Consider the following 7,394-nt stretch of genomic DNA (forward strand, 5'->3'; position numbering starts at 1 on the left):
AAAAAAAAAAAAAAAAAAAAAAAAAAAAAGGCTAGCCTAGCAACACAGTGAAACCACGTCTCTACAAAAAATTAAAAATATTAGCGAGGCATGATGGTGTGTGATTATAGTTCCAGCTACTAGGCAGGCTGAGGTGGGAGGATCACTTGAGCCTGGGAGGTCGAGGCTGCAGTAAGCTGTGATTGTGCTACTGCTCTCTAGCCTGGGTAACAGAGTGAAACCTTATCTCAAAACAAACAAACAGACAGACAAACAAAACACCTTAATCTATATTTAGATTTTGTAAAATTTGCAGTTGAAAAAGTAGCATCATGTACCCAATAAATTTTCTAATGACTGCATTGAGTATCAGCTTTTAAATTTAAAAATAATTAAAATGAATAAATTAAAGATTCAGTTCCTCAGTCACTAACAGTAGCCAAATATAGCTAGTAACTACCTTATTGAAAGCACAACACAGGCCTTGGAATGAATCAACCTCAGCAACATACATCTTAAATGTACAAACAGATTATTGAGTGACAGAAGTAATACAGAAAATAATATGTGTAATATGATTTCTTTTATATAATGTTCAAGGAGGCAAAGCTAAAATATGTTGTTTATGACTGACATATAATAGGTAAAACGACATTTTATTTTATTTTGTTTATTTTTGAGACAGGGTCTGCAGTGGTGTAAACACAGCTCACTGCAGCCTGGACCTCCCATGCTCAAGCAATCTTCCCATCTGAGCCTCTCCAGTAGCTGGGGCTACAGGTGTGCGCCAACATGCCCAGCTAATTTTAAAATTTGTCTAGAGATGAGGTCCTGCTGTATTACTCAGACTGGTCTCGAACTTCTGGGCTCAAGCAATCCTCCTACTTTGGCTTCCCAAAGCGCTGAGATTACAAGTGTGAGCCACCGTGCCCAGCCAGAACTACATTTTATTTTACTTTACCAGTTTATTTTATTTTATTTTATTTTATTTTTTGAGACAGAGTTTTGTTCTTGTCACCCAGGCTGGAGGACAGTGGCGTGAACTTGGCCCATGGTAACCTCTGCCTCCTGGGTTCAAGTGATTCTCCCACCTCAGCCTCCCAAGTAGCCGGAATTACGGGCACCCACCACCATGTCCAACCAATATTCGTATTTTTAGTAGAGATGGGGTTTCACCATGTTGACCAAGCTGGTCTCGAACTCCTGACCTCAGGTGATTCACCCGCCTCGGCCTCCCAAAGTGCTGGGATTACAGGCGTGAGCCACTGTGCCAGGCCGGACCTACATTTTAAAAACAAGAAAATTATTACAAAGGTCAGGATAGTGGATATCTATAAGGGTTAGAGAGGGGGTTGTGATTGGAAAGGACCTGGGGCTTCTGGGATGCTAGTAATGATCTTTCGTAATGATTATACGGGTATCTGCTTTATAATTATTAAACTGAATATTTGGCCAGGTGCAGTGGTTCACATCTGTAATTGTAACACTTTGGGAGGTTGAGACAGGGGGATCACTTGAGCCCAGGAGTTTGAGATCAGTCTGGACAACAGAGTGAGACCCTGCCTCAGAAATTAAAATAAATTAAAATAAAATAAAAACAACATTTATGTTATGTGTGCTTTATGCACATTGTAGTTCTCAAATATATATATCTATAGATATATATTGAGACGGAGTCTCGCTCTGTCGCCCAGGCTGGAGTGCAGTGGCCGGATCTCAGCTCACTGCAAGCTCCGCCTCCAGGGTTTACGCCATTCTCCTGCCTCAGCCTCCCGAGTAGCTGGGACTACAGGCGCCTGCCACCTCGCCCGGCTAGTTTTTTTTTGTATTTTTTTTAGTAGAGACGGGGTTTCACCGTGTTAGCCAGGATGGTCTCGATCTCCTGACCTCGTGATCCACCCGTCTCGGCCTCCCAAAGTGCTGGGATTACAGGCTTGAGCCACCGGGCCCGGCCTTCTCAAATATTTTTAATGGGAGAAAAAAGTCGAATGACTTCACTTGCAGCCCTGACATGGTTCCAAGTGGGGCTTTTATAACAAGGTTTGGGAAAAGAGGAGGAAACGGAAGTTCTGCTGATGTTGGTGCCACCCAGAGTTGGATTCGAACAGGGACTTTGTGATCTAGAGAGGAGGCATTAAATAGACAATTTGGTGGGAAGAGTAGGTAGGGGTGTGCTTGTGTGTGTGTGTGTGCGTATGTGTGTATGTAGTGGTGGTGAAGAGAGATGGACACAAAAAGGAAAATGTAAGAAAAGGTTTGAATGAAAGCAGAGCAGATACCACCATCTTGAAATTACCTTCACCGGGCTTTCCTCCACATGTAGGAGTTAGTCCTGTGTAGCAAATAGTTGTAGTTTGCATTTTGATCTAGAAAATAATTTTTCATTTTCCAGAATTCTCAATGAAAATTATTTGACTGAATTACACAGCGATTCATTTGAAGGCCTGCTATCCCTCCAGTATTTGTAAGTTAGTTAGTTAATCATGTTTATTAGTTTTTAGTCATATTATCTGTAAAATGAATAAGGGGTTCAAATTAGATAATCTCTAAGATTTCTTTTGGCAATACAATTCTGCAATTCTGTAAGTTTGTATAGGGTCTCAGCCAATCTCTAGCATTAATATCTTTTTTTTTTTTTTTTTTTTTTTTTTTTTTGACGGAGTCTCGCTCTGTCGCCCAGGCTGGAGTGCAGTGACCGGATCTCACCTCACTGCAAGCTCCGCCTCCCAGGGTTCACGCCATTCTCCTGCCTCAGCCTCCTGAGTAGCTGGACTACAGGCGCCCGCCACCTCGCCCGGCTAGTTTTTTGTATTTTTTTTAGTAGAGACGGGGTTTCACCGTGTTAGCCAGGATGGTCTCGATTTCCTGACCTCGTGATCCGCCCGTCTCGGCCTCCCAAAGTGCTGGGATTACAGGCTTGAGCCACCGCGCCCGGTAGCATTAATATCTTCTATGCATTTTCAGTTTTTTAATGATATAGACAGAATACAGACAGAAAAAAAATTTCACGTGGTAATAAGATTTGAGCAGTGATTGATACCCCTATGAACCTTGTTTTATAAAAAGTGTTCACATATCATCTTCTTATATTCAGTCTACAACCAATAGATCAAATCTAATCCTACAGTCTGTTTTTAAATAGCCCATTAAGTTAAGAATGGTTTTTACACTTTTAAAGGACTGGGAAAGAAAAAGAAAAGAAACAAAGAGAAATATGCAACAGAGACCACATGTGGCCCACAAAGCCTAAAATATTTACTATCTGACCTTCACAAAAAAGATTTAGGGCCAGGCACCGTGGCTTACGCCTGTAATTTCAGCACTTTGGGAGATCGAGGCGAGAGGATCACCTGAGGTCAGGAGTTCGAGACCAGCCTGGCCAACATGGTGAAACTCTGTCTCTGCTAAAAATATAAAAATTAGCCAGGCATGGTGGCAAGTGCCTGTAATTCCAGCTACTTGGGAGGCTGAGGCAGGAGAATCACTTGAACCCAGGAGGCGGAGGTTACAGGATCATGCCACTATACTCCAGCCTAGGTGACAGAGCAAGACTCTGTCAAAAAAAAAAAAAAAAAAAAGAAAGATTTGAAAAAGTTGCTTTAGTAGAATGAAAGGAATTAAAGTTAACTTCAGATTGTTGCCTAAAGGAGAAGGAAATACAGACCACCTGCATTAATTTGAATATCATTAATCCAGAATTTTTTGATAATTTAATCTAAATTAAATTAACATTTAAATATTAAATAATAAGCAGCTGAATTATATAAATAATATTATCAAGAATATTAAGCTACCAAAAGAATAGCCTGGTATTTAGGATTTCATTTCAGGAATTGTTATGCTAAAACAGATGTTTAAAATGATGGTTAAGTGGTATAGCTAGACTGTTTATAGCAAGTAAGCATATCAGAAATGCCCCTAACTCTTCACTAATTACAAAATAACTATGTCCTCAGCCGTGTTACCAAGGAAGGGATATCTGCATAGTATTTCTGTCTGTTTAGAGATAAGAAGATACTATGTTCATTGCTATGAAAGCTTGATTTTTATCCTTTGTCCATGGTTCAGAGGTGTGTATGTCATTAATCCTCATTAAGCTCATTAGTGATGCTTTTTTGCAAACAGATTCAAACGTAGAAGGCTTGAGGAAAGTGGGTATAAAGACCCTCAGGTGGATACCAAAGTGCTACAAAGGCCATGAAGTAATAAAACTACATTTCCTTTAAAACAGTCATTTTCCTTCTACTCACTTCCCCAGCTCTTCATTTATTTTATAACTATGTGAGTTCGATTTATTTCCATGTGTCAGTTTTAAACACGGTGGGCAATGCAGATGAACAAGACCTAGTCCATGCTTTCAAGAAGTTTATGCCCAGAAGAAATGGGATGAAAAATAACTACATTAAAAAGAAGAAATGGATGTGGGCTCTAGGAGGGATACATTGTTTCTGGAGCATAGAAGAGAGGAGATCGACTTCAATTTGGACCCAGGAAGATGTTATTAGAACAATGCCATTTGAATAGGACTTTGAAGGGCCGTTGTGTAACATCAGACAAACATCTTGGGGAAAAGATTCTAAACTTGCAAAAGGAAAATGGGAGAAGGGCAAAACATAGCAAAGCATTTGAGGAATGCCATGAGTACCTGTAGAGTACAAGGAGGGAGAGTAGGAAATTAGAGCCAGATCTTCTAGGACTTTGAATGTCAAGCTAAGGAGCCATCATATGGACCAGTGTTATCACAGCAGTGCTGTGAGATAGAGCTGCATCACAATCACTGGGAGGGTGCGTTAGAACTCAGTTCTGCACTCTACCCTCGCAGTTACTGATTCAGTTGGTCTAGAGTGGGACCAAAAATTTGCATCTTCAGTAATTTCCTAGGAGATGCTGGTCTTTGCAAGCCACTTCTGGAGAGTTTATCTCATGACTGTGTGCAGGATGGTTTAGGAAGGGAGAGACTAGAGATGGAGACATCAGCCAAACAACATTACACCATCCAGGTAAAGAGGGAGGGACAAGCTGACAAGCTGGAATCAATGGAAATAAGAGTCAACTGGAGTTAAGAATGGGTGTTGACTACACCTGTTTTCATTTGAAAAATAAAAAACCCAGTTCCATGTTGTTTTGTTGCCCTCACTGTATAACTGAATAAATTGCTTTCATGAAATAATAAAGCAATATAAAACCAAAAAAGAATTTCTATTAATATGATAGAAATTAATTATATTAATATGATTTGAATTAGTTCAAAGTTATGTATTAGTTAAAGAGGTAACTTCCTTTCAAATGATGTGAAAGGATGTCTTTTATTTCTTCTGATGTTGAACTGGCTTAGGAAAATAGACGTAAACTAGGAAGGTGAGACTCTTCCTTTTAATATTAGAAACTATATATAAAGATAAAAACTTCGAGCTAGGATTTGGTGAGACTACAAAAGGTCATCTAATCAAGTCTACTGCTTTCAGGAAAAATTAATTCCAAAGTCTATCAAGATCTATAGTAGTTGTATATTTTATTTATTAAAACCATGAAGGTGAGACTCTAGGAGAGATACTGGCATGGTTAGAGGCTCTGGGAAGTTCAAATACAAGTCCAAACGTTTAGAGTTCAGATGAAAACCATGTATTTAATGTTACTGTAAACTCTTCCTATTTATTCCTACTAATTTGACATCTAATAACTAATCAAGGCAATATTTTCCTTTTACTTTTCCTAGAGATTTATCCTGCAATAAAATACAGCCTATTGAAAGACATACATTTGAACCACTACCATTTTTGCACTTTATGGAAATTACAAATATAACTTGATTACATTTAGAACTTTAATAAAACTTAATGATAAACCCCTTTGCTATTCATTTTGAAATATGATTAAAATTTTAAAGTTACTAAAATTATATAGCAAATCCTCTTTGTCCCTAGGAAAGATTAGTGTAAGAATTACTACACAGATCGTAGTGAATCATCAGAGAGCAGTGGTTCTCAACCAGTGTGATTTTGCACCCAGATGACACTTGGCTATGTGTGGAGACAATTTTGGTTGTCACAACTGTGGATGTTCTCCTGGCATCTGGTAGGCAGAGGCCAGGAATGCTGCTAAATATCCTACAAGGTACAGGACAAACCCCCACGGCAAAGAATTATATAGTCCAAGAGTCAATGGCCCTGAAGTTGTGAAATCCTGTCCTAGGGAAATAAAGCTCACTTAACATAAGTATTTACTGAGCATTTGCTGTTTTGTATCTAATGCACCACATGTGCAATGTTAAAGTATAAATCATAAGCCAATATCTTCCACTGTGAGATTTCTTTAGTGCATAGAGAAAATATTGAGGTTATGTTCCATCCTATGCAAATTAAAATCAATGCAAGTGATAAATGTTCTGAAAGAATATATATTTTTTTCTTCTTTGGCTTGATTCTTTTTTGGCAGGAATCTTGATTGCAATTTACTCACAGAACTGAGCTTTGGAACATTTCAGGCCTGGCATGGGATGCAGTTTTTACACAAGTTGTAAGTGAAATGGAAGATGAATACTTGTAAACAACTATTTACATGTAAGAACCTCATACAATTATTGGTTAGCTGGGTATAAGCCCATTATGAACTCTGAAAAGTATGTCTTAAGATCCATTCGTTGGGCTGAACGCAGTGGCTTACGCCTATAATCCCAGCACTTTGGGAGGCCGAGGCAGGCGGATTACCTGAGGTCGGGAGTTTGAGACCAGCCTGACCAACATGGAGAAACCCCGTCTCTACTAAAAATACAAAATTAGCCGGGCGTGGTAGCACCTGCCTGTAATCCCAGCTACTTGGGAGGCTGAGGCAGGAGAATCGCTTGAACCTGGGAGGCGGAGGTTGCAGTGAGACGAGATTGTGCCATTGCACTCCAGCCTGGGCAACAAGAGCGAAACTCCGTCTCAGAAAAAAAAAAAAAAAAAAAAAAAAAGATCCATTCGTTTTTTCAAATGGGGAAACTAAAGTACGAAGAGACCAAGAAACTTACATAGTTTATATATGACCTGCCCTGCTTTTCCTAGTTCTGACCTTTGGCATGGGCAAGAAAATGCATGAAACAAGTGACCCTATTGGCACAATGGTCTCAACACATCAAATGTATGCTGGGGGCTGGGCACCTTTGTTTTGGGTCAAATCTTTCTGGTAAAAAAAGCTAATTTGCTTCAGGAAACATTTGCCATAGTGAGAAATAGGCCCATTGCATTTCTTACAAAAGTTTGTAAAAAAAAAAAAAGGACCTCAGCTGTGGTGGAATGGTGATGAATTGAATAGAGCCTCAGCTTCAGGGCTTTTCACTTGCACGGTCCTGGGAGGCCCTTGGGAATCTTTGTATTCATACTTTTCCATGTTTTTATTATTAATAGGTAAGGTTCAGGCTCCATAAAATCCTGAAA

General features: G+C 39.4%; 1 long non-coding RNA gene across 1 annotated transcript in view; it reads left to right on the top strand.

The window, feature by feature from the left end:
• The window catches only part of LOC108533970 (uncharacterized), a 10,343-nt gene extending 3,809 nt beyond the window's left edge, over nucleotides 1-6,534 (top strand). Inside the window, exons 2-3 of the long non-coding RNA XR_001886860.1 lie at nucleotides 2,372-2,443; nucleotides 6,415-6,534. This is a non-coding gene — a long non-coding RNA (uncharacterized LOC108533970). The remainder of the gene's footprint in view (nucleotides 1-2,371; nucleotides 2,444-6,414) is intronic.
• Nucleotides 6,535-7,394: the final 860 nt, after the last annotated feature.

Source organism: Rhinopithecus bieti, unplaced genomic scaffold, assembly GCF_001698545.2.
Source record: "Rhinopithecus bieti isolate Rb0 unplaced genomic scaffold, ASM169854v2 scaffold_10685, whole genome shotgun sequence".
Classification (NCBI taxonomy): domain Eukaryota; kingdom Metazoa; phylum Chordata; class Mammalia; order Primates; family Cercopithecidae; genus Rhinopithecus; species Rhinopithecus bieti.